Source organism: Cherax quadricarinatus, chromosome 43 (genome assembly GCF_038502225.1).
Source record: "Cherax quadricarinatus isolate ZL_2023a chromosome 43, ASM3850222v1, whole genome shotgun sequence".
Lineage (NCBI taxonomy): Eukaryota > Metazoa > Arthropoda > Malacostraca > Decapoda > Parastacidae > Cherax > Cherax quadricarinatus.
This window is the reverse complement of record NC_091334.1, coordinates 21,476,889-21,499,427: the sequence shown is the minus strand read 5'-3', so window position 1 is coordinate 21,499,427 and position 22,539 is coordinate 21,476,889. Positions and strand designations below refer to the sequence as shown.

The window sequence follows — 22,539 nt, the reverse complement described above, 5'->3', positions numbered from 1 at the left end:
AGTAGATCTATTGTTCCATTATAGACAGGTCGTCGTATCTAATGGCACTCGTGTGGACAAAGAGGTTGATAAAATTTAATAACCCTACGAGAAGCATTGTGAAAGTTAAAACTTCAGCTGTATTACGAGTGTTTATATATATAAATGTGGGTTTGTTGTCCCTGGAGAGTATACATGGAGAAGATTTCGGGGGTCAACGTCCCCCGCGGTTCGGTCTGCGACCAAGCCGCACTCACTATTCTCTCATACTTGTCCCACTCACCATTCTCACTCATATTGGTTTGACTTATTTTAAACCAGCCAGGAATATTTGTTGTAATGACGTTACTTGGCACTTTGTTCCACTCCTCTATTGCCAAACCAGATCAGGTCTGGTGTTGACTACCAGGTCTTGTGTGGTGTTGATTACCAGGTCTTGTGTGATGTTGATTAGTTCTAACGTGGTCTTGACCAGGTCTAGCGTGGTCTTAACAGGCTAAGTGTGGTCTTGACCAGGTTTAGCATGGTCTTGACCAGTCCTAGCGTGATTTTGACCAGACCTAGGGTAGCCCTGACCAGGTCTGGTATAGCTCAACAGTTACGTTTAGGTAAATTCGCGTTCTTACTTCCTTCTGACTAACAACTTTAATTAAAAACTTTGCCAAGTCAGTGAGGTTATACTGGATGGTTTTACAATTTGTATGGTCGCAAGTTTGGTTATAGTTCAAGGGAAAAAAAACGATGTATATCATACAGTTTTGGAAAGTCCCTTATAAAGAATTTCTGGAAGAATGGAAAGAAAAGCAAAATCCTGACTCTTTTGTTTTAAAATGTGCATAATGACGCCGTATTTTTTTTCATATATACATCAGGGGCATGTTGTTGACCCCCTGCATCACCACATTGTAGCACTGCAACAGAATTTGCAACTTTGCATTAAGTAGAGAGCTTCATCGATGATTCAGGAAGCGTTTGTTGGCTCGCTTCCACAGCGTTCATATTTACAACAGTTCTTCCTGTACAATTCAAAGTCTTCCGGTTCAAAACACAGCCTTTCTGCACATTTATATGTCGATTGAATATGTGGAAACACACGAACACAACTACACTCGTCATACAAGTGACGTAGTGGAGGCAGGATCCATACATAATTTTAAGATGAGGTATGATAAACCTCACGAAGTAGGGAGAAGACCTAGTAGCGACCATTGAATAGGCGCGACCAGGAGTTATGACTCGACCACTGCAACCACAGTTAGGTGAGTACATGAATACAGCCACACACGAACCCAGCCACACATGAACACAGTCACACACGAACACAAGTACTGAAAGATGGTGCCTCTGAATTGCCAGACCCCATTGTGCACATAATATATCTGTCCATCACCACCAGTACCGTCCGGGAGGAGTTCAAGACCAGAGTTACTCCTGTCTTCAAGAAATAACAGTAGGTCTAACGTCAGCAAGTACAGGGCTGTTAGTACACTCAGTGTGATGTCCAAAATTCTGGAGAAAGCGGTGTACTGTCATTTAGTTAAGTAGCATAATGACAAAAATATTATAGTTACCAGTCAGGCTTCAGGAGATCTTACTCGACCAACACCTCCCTAATTAATCTGGTGGACTACTGAGAACTCAAATGTTGCTGGGGAATCTCAAAGATATGGTGTCCTTAGACTTGCAAAAGGGCTTCGATACGTTCAACTATAACATATTATGTAAGAAACTACAAGCTGTCGATGTAGGTATAGTAGACTGATTTAAATCCTACCTGAGAAACAGGAAACAACAACACAGAATCAGAATCCCTGCTGATAGCATGTGGGGTTCCTCAAGGTAGTATTCTGGGTCCCTTACTGTTCTTATGTTATGTGAATGACATGCTCATCAGTGTCAGGTGTAAGCTTCTACTGTATGCAGACGACGGTGCTCTATTAGCGTCAGGTAGAAATCCACAATATATAGCTAATGTACTATCATTAAAACCTGAGTCCTGCACCAAATGGTTAATAGACAACAAACTATCGTTACATCTCGGGAAAACAGAAGGCATACTCGTTGGCACAAAAAAATAAACTGAAAATCGTAAATATTTTTATTGTCCAGTGTAATGGGGAACCCATCACTTCAGTATCTTCAATGAAATATCTGAGAATCCCTTTTGACCCAAGCATGTCAGGAGAATTGATACGGAACAATGTAGTAAAGAAAGCGAATACTAAAGTTCCTCTACCTACTGAGGCTTGCAGATCCCTATGTCAAACTCTAGATTATTCTTGCTCTTCATTGTACTCTGTCTTAGCAAAAAAAAAAAAAAAAATGAAGGTCAGACTATAAACCACCCAGAATAAAATTATGAGAGTCATCCTGGACCTGGGTCCACGAGAACATGTTGGCCAGGATGAATTACAACAACTGGATATGCTGAATGTTGAAGGCAGAGTTAAACAACTGTAGTTAAATCACGTTTATAAAAATTGCTGACATGCAGTGTCCAGAATATCTTTCTGCCAAGTTTGTCAAGGCTGGAGAAACATTTATAGAACTTGGGGAAGTAAACACAGTTTTGTAGTACCTAAAGTAGGTGGTCAGGCTTCAAACATCTTGGATTTGTACAGCAGTAAGGGAGTACAACGGACTGTCTGCACATATCAAAGCTTGTCCTAGCATGAGCCAGCTCAGCAAGAGAGACCACTTCACCATTTCGCATGGATATCCGACATTCATTAGTTTTAACTAGGTTTCGCATCTCTGCCTTTCCCTGCCTACCTTCAACCATCTCGGTACCTTCAAACTGGCTTATTTTAGCTTCACGGACGCTTGAAATTGATGTTTGTGTTGTTTACCACTGATGTTTTTGCGGGAGTCTCCCCTCTCATGCAGTGGGAGGGAGGAGGGATGACTGTGGTAATCTTGAGGTATGTGAAAACACTATTTCTACCTTATTCTATTCTGGGAGTTCATCTTTCATGTACCAAACACTTTCCTTCGTCACTCCCTGTTGTACTCCTTCTCTCACTCCCTTTACTTCCTTCTCTCACTTGCATTCATTCCTTCCTTCTCTCTCTCTCTCTCTCTCTCTCTCTCTCTCTCTTTCCCTATCTTCTCACCTGTGTTTATAAGAAAGATATTAGCATTTCTTGTTTCCTATCTTGTGGTCTTCTCCTCCCAGCAACTTTGCTTACTTGCCTGATATACAAACTGGAAATAGACAGCCAAGTGTTGAATCTAATTATATCTGACAAGCGAGTTTAAATTTACATACCTTTACATATAATATTAATACTTATACGTGGATATATACAGACTTGGTAGTTACCACGGGTATTACAGTGTCAACGAGGACTCTCTTATTTCCACTGTGGTCCTTTAATCTTGTCCCCCAGGATGCCACCCACACCCTGGTATCTATTTATTGATTGATGAACAAGGACAGCAACTGTAAGGATCGACACACTGAGACGCAGTGTGTGAGGCGAGTGCGTTATCAACCGAGCCACAGGAGAGAAGCTCTGAATCAGGATGGTGTTAACACTTACATGTATCATAAACTGAATATAAATATTGGAATCAAATAAATTTTTTCACTCTGTTGCCTGAGCGAACACAGGTCACTGTGGCCTCTGTTGAGAGAGAGAGAGAGAGAGAGAGAGAGAGAGAGAGAGAGAGAGAGAGAGAGAGAGAGAGCGTATGTCAATTAAAAAATACTTTATGACTCGTATATACCACTGCTACATACAAGGTACATATTAATATGTTCTTTACCGGCAGTGGTTTTATCTCGTATACGTGCGCAGGATTTAACAACCGTGTGTGTGTATTCACCTATTTGTGGTTGTAGGGGTCAAGTTTCAGCTCCTGACACCGTCTTTAATGTGTCATTTGCCAGATTCACTCCCTCTACCCGAAGTACCTTGGCATAAGTAAGTAAGTAAGTAAGTAAGTAAGTTTATTCAGGTATACACAAATACAGTTACATAGAATTATCATACATAGCAGCATATGTGTAGAGAACCTAGGATAACCCAAAAAAGTCAGACAGAGTGACTTATTTCCATGATGGTGACTTTCTTTGTACCAGTCAAATTATGAAATGTAAACACACATTGTAACCTTTGCAAAAAAAAAATAATCGTTTGCTTTGTTGTTTGCCATAGCCTCTTGGGCTCCATCATACCCGCTCATAAAACTACGAATGGAACCTGCTCTTCCACTTCTTCATGAAGGTAATTACAGTTCCCAACTACCCTGAAACTGAAGAGCTACTTTCAGAAATCCCTGTGCTTCAGCTGTGCCTTTAACTTTCAGCTGTGTCCCTGAGTACCTGTTTCTCACCTCTCACACTGCCTGTACATGTCTACCCCAGTATTTCCTCTTAGTATTTTATCCGTTGTTGGCATATCTTCTGTCCCTCCCCAGTGTCGTTAGAGCCAGTTCCGTTAGCCGTTCCTTGTTCTTCATGTCTCTCAGCTCTGGAACAAGTTTCGTTGCATATCTCTGCACTTTCTCTAGTTTCTTAACATGTTTTTTTTCAGGTGTGGGTTCCATACTGGTGCTGCGCACTCCAGGAAGACCCAGAGATTCCTGAAGGCCACTTTTAGGTTCACCAGACGAGCACTGGTTGTAGAGGCTATTCAACTGATGTGAACCTCTGGCGATATGCTAGGTACTATGCTCACCCCTGGATCTTTCTCCCAGTGAGGTCTGCAGCCTCTGTCCCCAGCCTTCATTACCTTGCACTTACCGGAGAGTTAACCCAGTTTCTCCAAATCCATGTGTAACCTTTCCTTGGCCTCATCTCTTTGCTTTTCTCAGGTTAGTGACAACCTCGGTGACAGTTATCAGGACGCCCTCTTACCTGCCCCAATATATTCTACGAAGGCAACATCAATATATTCTACGAAGGCAACATCAATATAATTCTGCGAAGGCAACATCAATATATTCTACGAAGGTAACATCAATACATTCTACGATAGTAACATCAATAATAAAGACTCTAAAATACAAAGCAGGTATAAAAGAGAGTATATCAGCATTCATGTATAAGAAAACTGCCCATGTGGTGTCTCCAATCTGTGGTGAGCCACACAGGCCCTGTCATACCTACTCCAAAGACTGCGCATGGAATCTGCTTCTGCCACATCCTCACGCAAATCACGCCACTGTCTCAGCATCCCTCACACTGAGAGAAAAAAAAAGTAAATAAGAGATATCCTTGTGGCTCATCTTCGCCTTCAGTTTGTGTGGCACCTTGTCCCATGTTTGCTGCTGACAGTCACTCTCTGTCTCCTGCTGCTGACAGTCACCCTCTGTCTCCTGCTGCTGACAGTCACTCTCTGTCGCCTACGATGACAGCCACTCTCTCTGTCTCGCCTTGTATAACACCTCAATGTTGTAACTTCTTGATTCAGATGAAGAAGTCATCTTGAAATGCGTAATTCCCTCAGCCTAGCTGGAAGGAGGTTGCTGCCATCACTGTGAACAATGTGAAGCAGAAGTAACATGATGGAGCTTCATATACTCGAGTCAGGAGTGAGGCGAGACTCCAGTACCACATAGGTACAAGGGGGAAACAAGACACGTACTAGGAACATGACAGATACAAGGAGGGAACATGATAGCAGGACTATGTTGACGATAGTCAGCATAGTCCTACTAGTAATGAATACCACTAGTAATGAATACCACACACCACCCACCAGCCACACCCCACCCACCAGTGGGCGGCAGCTTCCACAACTGAGTCACCAGTTTTTATATACTTGACTGCCAGTGAGGAATATAGAACACGTGGAGGAGGAAGAGGAGGAGAAGTATGTGGAGAAGCAGGTGAAGTGATAGATAAGGAAAACAAAACAAACAAAACAACTTTCAGAAATGTTTCGTCAGACTGTATATACCAGCACAATCAATACAATAATCAAGGAAGACAGACATAAGGTATGCCACGGGGGAGGGAATCTTAAGCTAAAGTGCTTTCACACTTCGCAGTGCGTCATCAGGAGCTGTGCAATTTTGCAAGGGCAACAACAGGAGAAATGGGGGGGGGGGGTTCAGAGTATGGTAGCGTGGGTGGCACTGTAGTATCCACGGCCTGGCTACTGCAACATCAGTCGGTCTGTTTACATTGCAAAATGACCTAAAGCTCCAACGGTGGGTCATCATGTGACTAAGAACCGCGTCAGGAAACACTTGTTCTGTTTCCTGACGAACCTTACCTAACCTAACATTACAAGATCCTCCACACGTTTACCTTACAGTATTTACACTCATGCTAAGTGTATTTCTACGACAGATTCATTAATTAATTCTCTCCTAATATTTTTCCCATTGCTTGACGCAGATATACACAAGTTATTTTCTACATTTTGCTTGGAACTATTTTCTTTGGCTGACATCAACTTTATCGTGTAGGAGTCGTTCGAATTGTTCGTAAATTCCTTTATCTCTGATTTTTAAACATTTGTACTTGGCTTCTCCAGTGAGTATGTTGTTATGTGAGTCAAGAGCCTTCAGTAATGACACAGAATCAGTAATAATTATAGACTCAATATCGTCAGGTAGCTTAACGTCATTAGGATAGCAAGCAATTGAGTTTGTAGTGTAGACGCCCAGTTGTCTCATGCCTAACTCAACATACTTCCTATTGTTCTTAATTAGAGAAGTGTCAATAAGAGCAGATGCAGCCCTGCCAGTAGACTCCTGCTGGAGGTGTCGACAAGAGCAGATGCAGCCCTGCCAGTAGATTCCTGCTTACATCCATCACTGTATATAATTGGTGATATATTTTTACTAACAGATAAATAATAAATTTTGCGTTGAGCAGTTGCTTTTACAAGTGATTTAAGGGGCACGTAAAAATGAACATGTTACTAGAAGACGGGGGAACTTACGTGCCTCTTAAGGACAAGATTATTAGTAATGAGCTTCTTGGGAGAGGCTTGCAGGTGTGTGATATTATATAAACATATCTTCCATGGAGGGGTGAAATGTTCTTGTCTATAGTGGTACGAAAGGGTTACTGAAACAAAGAGGAAGCATATTCGCCATCATTTATTCAGTTGATATCTTACCAAAGTGTGCTGACATCACAGTTCGGATGATCCTCCGAGCTGCAAAGTCCCCACCTCCAGGACTCAAGTCCGGCAAACCAGTTTCCCTGAATCCCTTCTGAATGTTACGTTGCTGACAGACATTGAGCGAAGCAATAAAAACCACGTGTCTCCATTCGCTCCGATTTAATGCGCTCATTCAAGCCCCTAGCATTCCAAACCTCCTTTTCTCCCTCCCTTCCATTCTTCCTGGAATCACTCCTACTTCGTTCCATCCCAGATTTTTATGTTCTATTAGTCATCCTACTCTGCTAAATGTCCAAATCACCTCATCAACCTCCGAGTTTTCTACATAATATTCACATCATATATTACTCTCTGACATGACGTGTACCTTCAGCCTCCTTCTAGCTACAACTATACTTTTCTACACTATACTCTGGTACTCTTTCATTTTCTGCCTTCGTAGATAAACCATTTCTTTCAGCGGATGCCCCAACACATCACTCACCTTTTCCATGTCCTCTTTAGAATCTCTCCCAAAGAACTGTGTCATCAGTAAAGAGCAACTGTGACAACTCACACTTTATATCAACTTCATTATCTTTGTATCCCGCACCTCTCCTCAACACCTAGGCATATTCTTCTTTTACATCTCCATCTATAAATATCTTCAACAACTATGGTGACATCCCACACACCTCCAGGTTATCTACAGGTTACACATCCCTGTCTGAGACCTACTTTCACTGAGAAATAATTTCCTTCTCTCTTACCTACCCCAACCTGAGCCTCACTGTCCACTTGAAAACCCCTTCCTGCTTTAAATAGCCTACTTCCTGTTCTATTCATCTGGAACACTGCTCCATTTAGTGGCGCAGCCAGGAAGGGAGGTGGCAAATGCTTTTTTCAATTAATGGCTAATTTTCACAAATGCGCCACAGTTTAATAAATTTCTCATACATATTGAAAAATCATGTTTTAGAGACGATTTCTTTGCTTTTTTCAGTATTTATATAATTTTTTAGCACCATTTTCCAGATTGAAGTCCAGGTTGAGCTACTAGCCGCACTGCGTCCCTACCCACCCTTGCATGTGTCTTTCCCAAGTCCACAAACGAGACAAATCGTTCCTTACCTTTATCTAAGTATTGTTCCAATATATACTTCACTATAATCATTTGGTCTGCTCATCCTCTACCTTCCTGTATTGTGCAGTTTATCAAACCTAATATAATAGTATGTTTTTACAAGACTTCTTGATTTGTGGCAATGTTCGGTTCATTTCTTAACATTCTAACACGAAGTACAGTGTTATCTCAGTAATTCTTATCATTGATACTAGTAACACTAACCTCCTTCCTCCTATTAAGAACCTTGAGAGATTTAGAACAACCATTAATAATTACGAGGCTTCATTTTTGCATTACCTCCAAGGGTCGGAGAGAATTTCTTTAGCTAATATTAACCTGGGCGCAGCATAATCAATTTAGAATCTAATATAGGCTAAATACATCACTCTCACTATTCTTACATTAGCACCATAGTTGGGGTTGTGGCCAGCAACACCTGTAACAGCATTTAGCCTATATTTGCATTTCTTTATTAGACGTGGTATGGTGGATTTATTGAAGGGCGCGTCTGCACTAAGATATTTGTAAGATTTAAGGTAGTTGATGTTTTCATCTTGCAGACAGATAGGTAGAGCGTGTCTGTTTGTCAGTGTCTAGTGCTTGCAAGGTGTTCCGTGGCTCAGTTAGCAACGCTCTCGCTTCACACACTGAGTGTCTGTGGTTCAATCCCCGGCATAGGTGGAATGTTGGAATTGTTCCTTACACGTCATACCCCAGTTCACCGTATAGTAAGTTCATTACAGAGGTTATTTGAAGTGTTGAAAATGGTAACTGTAGAAGATCAGGGTAATCAGTCCCAGGGTCCATCTTGTGGAGCAGGTGACTGTGATGTCTACCTGCTCCACTAGTACAACGAGAAAAATAAGAAAAGATTAACAACGTAATGACGTCGTTTATTCAAAACGTTAAACCCGTGGGTTAGCTCAGGGTTAAGACTCGACCCTCGTTAAGTTGAAGTCTTAATATCGCCGCTGACACTCACTATGATCTTGCTGACTGTCAGCTACTGATAATCTCAAAGCTTCCATCTCTTTGGTAATAGTTTCATCATCTTCCTTTGCGAGTGTGTTATAGAGAGTGCAAAGTTCTCTCTCTATCTCCTCTTCTAGTGACTGGTAATGTTTGTTGCTTGAAGGCGCTACTTGCTTTAAGCTATTTACGTTCCAGTATTTGATGCTCAGCGCGAGATTTGTCCATTTCATTATACTTTTCTTGCAGGCTCTGGAGTGCTTCCAGATACTTCTCCTCCTCCTCTTGAACTTTCTCGTGTAACATCTTCTGTAAGTTGTCCAGAGAGTCTTCCATTACATCGTTACGTTGACGAAGTGTCCAGTGTTTTCTTAATGCCTTCTCGTGCACCTTACGCTCCTTCTTGTGCTCTTTGACAAAGGCGTCATGTCGGTGCACAGTTTCTTATACGCTGAACATTTTAGTACTCGATTTTAAGTTTATTATGAGCATCTTGGAGCGTCTCAAATTGACTGTTCTAAATCCTTTACTTTCTCTGCTAATTCACTGTTCCGAAGGCGCTGGTTTTGTATTTTTCTTTGAACATTTTCTTGTTTGTTTTCTCTTTTGTATGACTGAAGGAGCTCCTCGTGAACTTATACCTGCCGTTGATGGCGTTTCTGTAAATTATGATGATTATATACAGCCTCATCACGAGCCTTGGCTGAACTCTACATCCTCTGCCATGCTCGCATTTGAGGTTCATTTGGGTATCCTGGAGAGTTTTTACCATAAGAGCCTTAGTATCAGCTAGAGCTCTCAGTTCCTCCGTCTTGCCGTGGTCCTGTTGTGAGAGCAGACCAGCCTAGGGTACAACTGCACAACACTCCTCAAAGATACACTTCATCTAGCTGTGGTCCTCCTTGAACTGCCCCGTGTCTCCGTCTATCGTTTTATCTACCTGTGTCTCCATCTATCGTCTTGCCAGGAAGCTCTGAGAGGTATGGTTTACGAATGACACGGGGTGTCGATTCAGCATGTGTTGGGCGCCTGCGTGTTCAAATATTTCCTCGCTGTAAGCACCACCAGTAGCAAAGTTCATTCCATTGTCTAAAAATATTAATTTTGGACACGATAGCTGACATGACAGTGGCAACTAGTGACACTAGTAGACACACAGGTACGCAGACAAGTGTATACTTCGGCGGGGAGTTTGTTAACAGTGTTAGTTACAAATACTAGCTGGCCTTGTATAATCGATGCCTGTTGTTTAAAATGGAGAGACATGATGTATGTTTCGCCAGATATGTTGGGGAGCCAGAGGATGGACATCAATGGAGTCAGGCTTAACATCAATGGGAATCAGGGTGGACGTCAATATGAGTCAGGGTGAACGTCAACATGAATCAGGGTGGACGTCAACATGAGTCAGGGTGAACGTCAGCATGAGTCAGGGTGGACGTCAACATGAGTCAGGGTGAACGTCAGCATGAGTCAGGGTGAACGTCAACATGAGTCAGGGTGAACGTCAAAATGAATCAGGGTGGACGTCAACATGAGTCAGGGTGAACGTCAGCATGAGTCAGGGTGGACATCCTCACAGAGAGGGCAATTATGTTTGAGTGACAGTTGAGTGTAAACAGAGAGTGAACTGGATCTCTGGTGGCGTGTAAGACTACACACACACACACACGCCAGAAGATGATAAAGATAAAATGAAGGAGAAGGAGGAGGAGGAGGAGAAATAGAAGGTCATCAAGAACAAGAACAACAACAAACGTTCTTCAGAATAAAAAACCAATAAACTCAAACTATGTACCTTAGGTCCTCGTCCCCAGGATGCACACCACACCAGTCGACTACACCCTAGGCACCTACTTCCTGCTAGGTGAGCAGGGCCAGCAGCTGTACCGTCCACACGTCTCACCTAGACTGAGGATTGATCCCAAGTCCTTGAGGCTGTGAGGTCACCCTTATAACATTGACCTAAAAGTTAGCATAATGGCGTCTCTCTGTATGTCCCTTAAGGGTTTAAAGCTTTCTCAGTGGAAATAAGTCACTTGGACTTTTTGGGGGGTTATCCTAGGTACCTGTACCTAAATAAACTTACCTATTGTGGTGCCCCTGCTACCCACATCCATACACGTGCACCAGCCCCTCCCCTCCCATACGTGCACCATCCCCCCTCCCCTCCCACTGGTGCACCATCCTCTCCCCTCCTTATCGTGCACCATCCCCACAGCACTCCCACACAGTGGCCGTGTTGTGGGGAGGAATTAAGTAGATGCAACAATGAAAGATGTGAGTCTGACCAGCACACCCTTCACTATGGATCACAGACCGCGCCGCCGGGATCACCATACGGAGGGTCGAGCCCCCAGCAGTCCCTGCGTCGTATGGACAAGAAATGTATTTCGGTCACTGCGCGACTCGGAGAAGCTGCCTCCTGTATTGTAAAACCCCAGCTTCCTCTGTATCTCCAAACACGAGGCAGGAATAGTGCAGAGTGCGGCACAAGCTGATAATGCAGTTAAATATTAACGTTGAAAATTTGAAGGGAATCAGAAGAGGGATTCACAAGTCATCACATGGAAACTGATGACCCAATTTCTCCCATAAAAAAAAAAGACAAGCGCAAATCTAATTTTAGCTTTCCACTAAGGAAGACCAACTTCGAAGCTAAACAGAAGAGGCATTACCTTGTTATCTCAGATGCTTTATCAACTTATCAGCCTTGAAAGTTTGAAGCCAATAGGATGACACACTCAGTAATTATCGAATGAAAAGCACACTTCAATAGCCTCGGTTCCTTCCATAAAAAAAAGGTCAAAATGGGACCTAGATATGCAAAAAAAAAAAAAATATTTTCTTCAAAAAAGATTGACCAGCGTTTGAGGTTTAATTAAGTTTTATTTAAGATTTGGGTGAATAATACATTATTTTTGATAGTGATGAAGAGACACATAGATGTTATAGACACATAAAAGTACATTACACTGATTTAACTTGGGGTGACCCAGTAAAGTCAAACACTACGACTTATCTCTGATAAGTAACATTGTTCAGTTAGTTAACCGAACCTAATTTGATTAACAAAATTAGCATATTAAAGCATACTCTACATACTCTACTTAAAGTATTCACTATATACACTGCTAGATGAACAGGTATACTCCAGGTATACTCTTCAGGTATACATAAAATGAAGACGAAGCTTTTCTTGGGGAAAACACATCAATACTAAAAGTTTCAAGCTGAGCCGAAGATGCATTCGCCAGTTATTTCACACAATCCAACATAACTTGCACCTTCACAACCCAGCAAACTTTTCATCCATTGATACGTTGAATCAGTCATTATAGATTGATGCTAGTGAGAATTTTCTTTTCTTTTAATCAATAGAAAGGGCTAAATCTGTATGGGGAGGCATTCAGATTTGAAAAAGTAAGGGGAAGTTAAATTCAGTTCCCTGGATCGAGAGCCTTTCATCAGCATTAAGTAGCACCGGCCAGCAGTAGCAGCACGGTTGATTAAGCTCTGATCCACCGCCAGGCCTGGCCACAGACCGAGTCGCGGGGGCGTTGACCCCTGGAACACCCTCCAGGTATTAAATCCACTTCTCAGACCAAAGCACAAGAAATCGTACCTTTCCCAGTACTGATCCTTGTGGAACCCCACTGGTCACATGTCCCCATTTCGACGCCTCATCTCAGACAACCACTCGTTGTAAAGTAAAAGGACACAAGTGCAACTAATGTGACATTTTATTGTGGCAACGTTTCGCTCTCCAGGAGCTTTGTTAAGCCATTACGGCTTGACAAAGCTCCTGGAGAGCGAAACGTTGCCACAATAAAATGTCACATTAGTTGCACTTGTGTCCTTTTACTTTACATATTGTCGGTAATTCTACTAACATTATTACAACCACTCGTTGCTTCTTTCCTGTTAAGCATTCCCTGATCCATCGTAGTGCCTTCCCTGTTATTCCTGCCTGCTCCTCTAGCTCTTGTCCCAGTCTCTTGTGCGGTACTGTGTCAAAAACCTTCTTTCAATCCAAAAATATAAAATCTACCCTCTCTCTCTCTCTCTCTCTCTCTCTCTCTCTCTCTCTCTCTCTCTCTCTCTCTCTCTCTCTCTCTCTCTCTCTCTCTCTCTCTCTCTCTCTCTCTCTCGTAAAACTCTAGTAGGTTTGTGAGACAGGATTTACCATCTGCAAAGCCGTGTTGGTTGTCATGTATATCCCACTCCTTTCTAGGTGCTCCACTACTCTCCTGATAATCTTCTCCATGACTTTCCATACTGTACATGTCAGTGTCACTGGTCTGTAGTTTAGTGCTGCCTGTCTGTCTCCTTTCTTAAATATTGAGGATATATTTGTTGCCTTGCAAACCTCTGGTAGTTGCCCTGTGTCCATTGACTTGGTGTGTGTACTCACCTAGTTATACTCACTTAGTTGTGGTTGCGAGAGTTGAGTTACAGCTCTTGGCCCCGCCTCTTCAACTGGCCGCAACTCAGTCACTCTTCCCGCTCCGTGAGCTTTATCATACCTCTTCTTAAAGCTATGTATGGATCCTGCCTCCACTGCATCACTACCCAGGCTATTCCACTTCCTGACAACTCTGTGACTGAAGAAATACTTCCTTACATCCCTGTGGTTCATCTGAGTCTTCAACTTCCAACCGTGACTCCTTGTTGCTGTGTCCCATCTCTGGAACATCCTGTCTCTGTCCACCTTGTCTATACCTCTCAGTATTTTATATGTCGTTATCATATCCCCCCTATCTCTCCTGTCTTCCAGTGTCGTGTGTGTGTGTACTCACATATATGAGGCTGCAGGGGTCGATTCACAGCTCCTGGTTCTCTTGTGTGTGTGTGTGTGTGTGTGTGTGTGTGCACGGGTGCGTGTATATGTACATGTACAAGTGAAAATATATGTACACATGTGCCTATATGTATACCTGACCAAATATTTTCTTCCTCACATGCATACTCACGCACACGTCTGCACATTTACACGTGTGTGTACACCCTTACCTATGATTACACTCTCAGTTGAGTGTACAGCACCTTTCTGTATACTTCTGTTCCTTGGCAAGTTTTGCACTTGAAGTCTATCGACTGTACGAGGGTGGTTAAGACTGCATTTCAACTGTCCCCCGCCAGTCACGAACAGATTAATCTTTAAATTAGGAGATTAATAAACTTCTCGGTGCCTATTCACAGAGATATACAAAATAATACGTCTTAGTATATATACACTGAGATATTCGCTGAGTGATACACATTTTTTCCGTGTATATTCACATAGATACATCTCTCAGTATATATACATTCATTGGCTGGTAATTAACTCTTCTTTAAGTTTGTTGGTGGTTATCAATGTATGGAGTCTGAGGCACGAACGAGAGAGAGAGAGTTTTAACTCACCCGATGGGTGTTACCAGCCTGGTGATGGATGCTGGTGGCTGCTCGGATGTTTGTGGTAGCCAGGATATAGATGTAGCGGGTATTGGGTATAGGGTAGCAGAGGTGAGAAGTGAGGTTTGGCACGTGTACCCTCCACCATGCGACAGCACACACTGCCACAATCATATTAGCTAGCTAGTGTCGACCTCCCTGCCCCATACCCAGGCACCCTCACTCACTGCCATGTCTCGTCTCTTCCTTCGTGCCCCCTTCCGTCTGGTGTTGTACATTTATTTAGGTACAGGTACACATAAATACAATTATACATAGTAACACATGCTTAACAATCCGAAAACGGGCGAAATTATTTACAGTCTACGGCAGGACTCGAACCTGCAAACTCAGCAGATGCCGAGTTTGCAGATTCGAATCCTGTTGTGGACAAGAGATTAATTGAGCTGTATATTTCGATCCCAGAAGGGAGTCAAAATATACAGATCATTTAATCTTCTGAGTTTCTGTCTCCTTCTGGGTTATTATTAAGCACAGTAACAGACGTGTAAATTACGTAGGATAAACCCAAAAATCTCAGACAAAGTGACTTATTTCAATTGGGGTCCTCGAGTACCCCAGTTGACGTACCCCTCATCTCCGGGACTAGTCTTGTTGCAAACCTTTGCACTTTATTTAATTTCTTGATGTGTTTGACCAGGATCTACCTGGAGTTCATTACCTTTGTAACTAGTTCAGCTATCATAACTTTGGGGTCCAGTCACTGGACCCATTATGTACCTTTGTAATCTTTTGACTACCGCCCACAGGATGGGTATGGGGTGCATAAAGATATTAAACTAAAGTGTGTGTGTGTGTGTGTGTGTGTGTGTGTGTGTGTGTGTGTGTGTGTGTGTGTGTGTGTGTGTGTGTGTGTGTGTGTGTGTGTGTGTGTGTGTGTGTGGTGTGTGTGACTCAACAATCAATATTTGCACCAATAACTCATTACAGTTGTGACCGGGTGTGGAAGTGTGAATTGCTCATTACTCTATAATTTGTTCATGATTGTAGCCAAAGTATAAACGTAAGTAACCATTCTACAGAATTCATTACCTTTGTAACTTCTGAGCTCATTACCTTTGTACCTAGTTCAGCTATCAAAACTTTGGGGGCCCAGTCCCTGGACCCATTACGTACCTCTGTAATCTGTAAATACCTTTGTAACTTGTCATGATTGTGACCAGACTTACCTGGAGTTCATTACCTTTGTAAATTGTGAGTTCATTACCTTTGTAAATTGTGAGTTCATTACCTTTGTAAATTGTGAGTTCATTACCTCTGTAACTTGCTCAGCTATCAAAACTTTGGAGTCCAGTCCCTGGACCAATTATGTACCTCTGTAATCTTTTGACTACCGCCCACAGGATGGGTATGGGGTGCATAATAAACATATTAAACTAACTTTGACCAGGTGTGGGTTCCACACTGGTGCCGCATACTCCAATATGGGCCTGACGTACACAGTGTACAGTGTCTTGAATGATTCCTTACATAGATGTTGAAACGCTATTCTCAGGTTTGCCAGGCGCCAGTATGCTGCAGTAGTTATTTGGTTGATGTGCGCCATTGGAGATGTGCTCGTTATGATGCTCATTCCAAGATCATTTTCCTTGAGTGAGTTTTACAGCCTTTGACCTCTTAGGCTGTACTCCGTCTTCGGTCTTCTTTGTCCTTCCTCAAGCTTCATAACTTTACACTTGCTGGGGTTGAACTCCAGGAGCCATTTGTCGGACCAGGCTTGCAGCCTGTCCAGATCCCCTTGTAGGCTTACCTGATCCTCATCCACTTGTATTCTCCCCATTAGCTTCATATCGTCTGCGAACAGAGACATCTGTGAATCTATCCCTTCCGTCATGTCATTCACATACACCAGAAACAGCACCGAACCTAGGACTGACCCTTGTGGGACCCCACTCAAGACATGAACCCACTCTGACACCTCTTCAAGTGCCAACACACCTTGTTTCCTTCCTATCAGGTATTCTGTGATCCATTGCAGTATTTCCCTGCTATTCCTGAAGATGTTACAGTGTGATAGATGTTACAATGTGACGATGTTACAGTGTGACAGACATTAAAGTGTGAAGGAAGTTCCAGTGTTGCAAATGGGTTCGAAAGTGGTAAAACAGACCTTGGAAGAAAACACAACGGGTCAGTTTGCCATAATGCAGCCAGATGTTCGTGAGCCTGCCAGCCGTGACCTAAATTGAGCTTATGGCCAACGAGTGTAAGTTAATTTGGCATCGTTATTATACACCCCATACCCATCCTGTGGGTGGTAATCAAAGGATTACAGAGGTACATAATGGTCCAGGGACTAAACCCCAGAGTTTTGGAACAAGTTACAGTGGTAATAAACTATTTACATGTTTATATCTGGTCACAATCATGATGAGTATTTATGAATGTAAACGTATGCTACATAACGCAGTCAGGATGTGACCTCATACAGGTCAGGGATCCCTGACTTAAGAGTGACTTCACTCAGTTAGATTCCTATGGGATTATGTTTGGCTAATGGTCTCTTACACTGATGTACCACTGATGATAGTGTGAGGGATGTTACAGTGTGACGAATGTTGTAGCGTGATGGATGTTACAGTGATGGGTGTTAGTGTAACTGATGTTATGTGATGGAAGTTATAGTGTGAAGGATGTCACATTACAGTGACATTACCTGGTAGATGTTACAGTGTGACGGACGTTACATGAGGGAGGTTACATATCAGACGTTAGTGTGATGGATGTTTCGTGATGGATATTAAAGTGTGACAGGTGTTATGTGATGTATATTATAGTATGACGGATGTTACAGTGTGTCTGACGTTACTTGATCAATTTTTAGTTTGTCTGCTGGCGTTAATCATGACTTTAATAAATTTTCAGCTCGTATCATTAATTAAGTGATACTATCATTATGAATGACTGGTCAGTGGATAATACACTGGCATCCCCCTAGTTATAGAACTTCCCTGTCTAGAGTTCCGACCTTCCGTTCAGTTAGTTTCTGAGATGCAGTCTCCACTGATTTCAACTCTACCATCTTGAATCATGATGAACTGGACTACTCTCGCTATATATCGTAATTTAGATCTACTCGAGTCAATCTGGGGATTTGTCTCGCTATATATCGCAATTTAGATCTACTCGAGTCAATCTGGGGATTTGTCTCTACACCGATCCCGTTCATGGGCCATGATTTCTTGCTGCTGTTCTTTAGCGCAGAAGACCTGTTCTTCCTGGGATGACCATTACATGTAATAAAAGATTGGTAGGCACAAAAGAAAGCCACTATAGTATGCAAGGCATCTCGGGCAAACTTAGTTCTAATGCTTAAATGTAATTTAGACAGCCTATTAAGTAGGATTTCTTCTTGAATTCTCCAGGAAGCAGTGATGAACTCGAATTGGCTCTTCTTCCATTAGGTTCATCTTGAATTGGCTCTTCCTCTCATCTTGGACAGGCTCCCATAGCTCGATCGCTATCACACTCAGCTTACACACTGAGGTCCGGAGTTCAAATTCCTGGTTCGACTGGATAACATTAGGACGTATTTCCATAAGACACCTGCTGTCCATGTTCACCCATCAGTATAAAATGGGTACCCGGGTGTTAGTTGACTGGTGTGGGTCGCATCCTGGGACAAAACTGACCTAATTTACCTGAAATGCTCAGTATAACAAGCGTCTTTCTGTATGTAGTAGTGAGGCTCACAGTAATACTGCCAGCAAACATTATGTATTTCATCTTGGTATTGGCAGTAAGTTTCTCTGAGAATTCAACATGAAGCTGTGCCTTATATGCACAGCATTTGGTTGCCTCCCACTCTAGTTTACAATATTATTATAATCAAAAAGAAGCACTAAGCCACAAGGGCTATACAGTCTAGTTTATATGCTGCTGGTCATTTGCATATGATAAAGTCTTGTATCACATTTTTTTTTTCAACAACTCAGCCATATCCCATTGAGGCAGGGTGACTTAAAAAAGAAAAGCGAAAGTTTTCCTTTTTAAATTTAGTAATTTATACAGAAGGGGTTACTAGTACCTTGCTCCCAGTATTTTGGTCACCTCTTCTGACACGCATGGCTTGTAGAAGAATTTTTCTCCTCTTCTCCATGGAGAAAACCTAGATAGTTGTATAAATATATATCAGTGTACATACACGTGTAATGTGACTTAAGTGCAAGCAGAAGTACCAAAACGTGCCTGATTTTTTTTTTTTCAACAAGTCGGCCGTCTCCCACCGAGGCAGTGTGACCCAAAAAAGAAAGAAAATACCCAAAAAGAAAATACTATCATCATCATTCAACGCTTTCACCACACTCACACATTATCACTGTTTTTGCAGAGGTGCTCAGAATACAACAGTTCAGAAGCATATACGTATAAAGATGCACAACATATCCCTCCAAACTGCCAATATCCCAAACCCCTCCTTTAAAGTGCAGGCATTGTACTTCCCATTTCCAGGACTCAAGTCCGACTATATGAAAATAACCGGTTTCCCTGAATCCCTTCACTAAATATTACCCTGCTCACACTCCAACAGATCGTCAGGTCCCAAGTACCATTCGTCTCCATTCACTCCTATCTAACACGCTCACGCACGCTTGCTGGAAGTCCAAGCCCCTTGCCCACAAAACCTCCTTTACTCCCTCTCTCCAACCCTTTCGAGGACGACCCCTACCCCTCCTTCCTTCCCCTATAGATTTATATGCTTTCCATGTCATTCTATGTTGATCCATTCTCTCTAAATGACCAAACCACCTCAACAACCCCTCTTCTGCCCTCTGACTAATACTTTTATTAACTCCACACCTTTTCCTAATTTCCACACTCCGAATTTTCTGCATAATATTTACACCACACATTGCCATTAAACAGGACATCTCCACTGCCTCCAACTGTCTCCTCACTGCTGCATTTACCACCCAAGCTTCACACCCATATAAGAGTGTTGGTACTACTATACTTTCATACATTCCCTTCTTTGCCTCCATAGATAACGTTTTTTGACTCCACATATACCTCAACACACCACTCACCTTTTTTCCCTCATCAATTCTATGATTAACCTCATCCTTCATAAATCCATCCGCCGACACGTCAACTCCCAAGTATCTGAAAACATTCACTTCTTCCGTACTCCTCCTCCCCAATTTGATATCCAATTTTTCTTTATCTAAATCATTTGATACCCTCATTACCTTTTTTCTATGTTCACTTTCAACTTTCTACCTTTACACACATTCCCAAACTCATCCACTAACCTTTGCAATTTTTCTTTAGAATCTCCCATAAGCACAGTATCATCAGCAAAAAGTAACTGTGTCAATTCCCATTTTGAATTTGATTCCCCAAAATTTAATCCCACCCCTCTCCCGAACACCCTAGCATTTACTTCCTTTACAACCCCATCTATAAATATATTAAACAACCATGGTGACATTACACATCCCTGTCTAAGACCTACTTTTACCGGGAAGTAGTCTCCCTCTCTTCTACACACCCTAACCTGAGCCTCACTATCCTCATAAAAACTCTTAACAGCATTTGATAACTTACCACCTATTATATATACTTGCAACATCTGCCACATTGCTCCTCTATCCACTCTATCATATGCCTTTTCTAAATCCATAAATGCAATAAAAACTTCCCTACCTTTATCTAATACTGTTCACATATATGCTTCAATGTAAACACCTGATCTACACATCCCCTACCCACTCTGAAACCTCCTTGCTCATCCGCAATCCTACATTCTGTCTTACCTCTAATTCTTTCAATTATAACCCTACCGTACACTTTTCCTGGTATACTCAGTAAACTTATTCCTCTATAATTTTTACAGTCTCTTTTGTCCCCTTTCCCTTTATATAAAGGGACTATACATGCTCTCCACCAATCCCTAGGTACCTTCCCCTCTTTCATACATTTATTAAACAAAAGTACCAACCACTCCAACACTATATCCCCCCCTGCTTTTAACATTTCTGTCATGATCCCATCAGTTCCAGCTGCTTTACCCCCTTTCATTCTACGTAATGCCTCACGTACCTCCCCCACACTTACATTCTGCTCTTCTTCACTCCTAAAAGATGGTATACCTCCCCGACCAGTGCATGAAATTACTGCCTCTCTTTCTTCCTTAACATTTAAAAGTTCCTCAAAATATTCTCGCCATCTACCTAATACCTCCATCTCCCCATCTACTAACTCCCCTACTCTGTTTTTAACTGACAAATCCATACTTTCCCTAGGCTTTCTTAACTTGTTTAACTCCAAAATTTTTTCTTATTTTCATTAAAATTTCTTGACAGTGCCTCTCCCACTCTATCATCTGCTCTCCTTTTGCACTCTCTCACCACTCTCTTTACCTTTCTTTTACTCTCCATATACTCTGCTCTTCTTATAACACTTCTGCTTTGTAAAAACCTCTCATAAGCTACCTTTTTCTCTTTTATCAAACCCTTTACTTCATCATTCCACCATTCACTCCTCTTTCCTCCTGCCCCCACCCTCCTATAACCACAAACTTCTGCCCCACATTCTAATACTGCATTTTTAAAACTATTCCAACCCTCTTCAACCCCCCCACTACTCATCTTTGCACTAGCCCACCTTTCTGCCAATAGTCGCTTATATCTCACCCGAACTTCCTCCTCCCTTAGTTTATACACTTTCACCTCCCTCTTATTTGTTGTTGCCACCTTCCTCTTTTCCCATCTACCTCTTACTCTAACTGTAGCTACAACTAAATAATGATCTGATATATCAGTTGCCCCTCTATAAACATGTACATCCTGGAGCCTACCCATCAACCTTTTATCCACCAATACATAATCTAATAAACTACTTTCATTACGTGCTACATCATACCTTGTATATTTATTTATCCTCTTTTTCATAAAATATGTATTACTTATTACCAAATTTCTTTCTACACATAGCTCAATTAAAGGCTCCCCATTTACATTTACCCCTGACACCCCAAATTTACCTACTACTCCCTCCATAACATTTTTACCCACGTTAACATTGATATCTGCCTGATATCTGGATTATTATTACTGGGGAGCACTAAACCCACATGGATTATAGGATGGAAGGAATTCAGGCTCAGTTTAAGGAACTAGAGCACAGATCCATTTCCCAAGATCATGAGCCCCTCACCAGCATCAAGGAACTTCCCTTGAGGGACAGGAATAAAAGAACAAATATACATGTGCAGTTATGTTGCAAAATCTCTTATCTGGATCATTTTTCAAAATGTACAGATTATTATAATCAAAACCAAGTGCTAAACCCACTAGGGTCATACAGCACTGTCCAAATATACCAAGTAACTACAGCAGCCTCATCCATGTAAGTCAAGGTGATGATGAACATGTCCGGCCTTTCAGTCATTGCACTTGATGAGCTGAGTCTCTGGAATCTGGACTGCATAGAAATTTCTCTGGAAGTTTATTACTACAATTAGGCTCACTTAGATGATGAAAGTGACAGAAAGAATAAAGTTCACGATATACGAAGAAGTACATAATAAGAGGTAGCGTCTTGCTGAGGTGTACATTGTCTGGCTGAAAAGAACAAAACTTGTGCTCTCCAAGGATATTTTTTTTGTAAATATTATTGTTATTACAATCAAAACTAAGCGTTAAACTCACCAGGGTCATACAGCGCTGAGCACTGACTGTAAATACAGTAGCACTCCCGTATCAGCAGGGGACATATTCCAAGGACCTGCCACAGATACTGAAACCGCGGATAGTAGCGAACCTTATGTACGTCGTTTTTCATTTACATACATACCTATTACAAAATTTGATAAATTATGCACATAAGTGGAGAATTATCACTTTTTCACTGGTGGGAAGTACTGCATGGCTTCTCTTAGGCTTTGAAGAACTTCCACCATCACTACTATTGCATTTTGAGGCCATTATTCAGCAAAACTAA

General features: G+C 41.9%; 1 protein-coding gene across 1 annotated transcript in view; it reads right to left on the bottom strand.

The window, feature by feature from the left end:
• LOC128694133 (uncharacterized) overlaps window positions 1-14,738 on the bottom strand; it is a 59,850-nt gene extending 45,112 nt beyond the window's left edge. The window contains exon 1 of the mRNA XM_070093677.1: window positions 14,545-14,738. The gene's annotated coding sequence lies outside the window, so the exon portion shown is untranslated. The remainder of the gene's footprint in view (window positions 1-14,544) is intronic.
• Window positions 14,739-22,539: the final 7,801 nt, after the last annotated feature.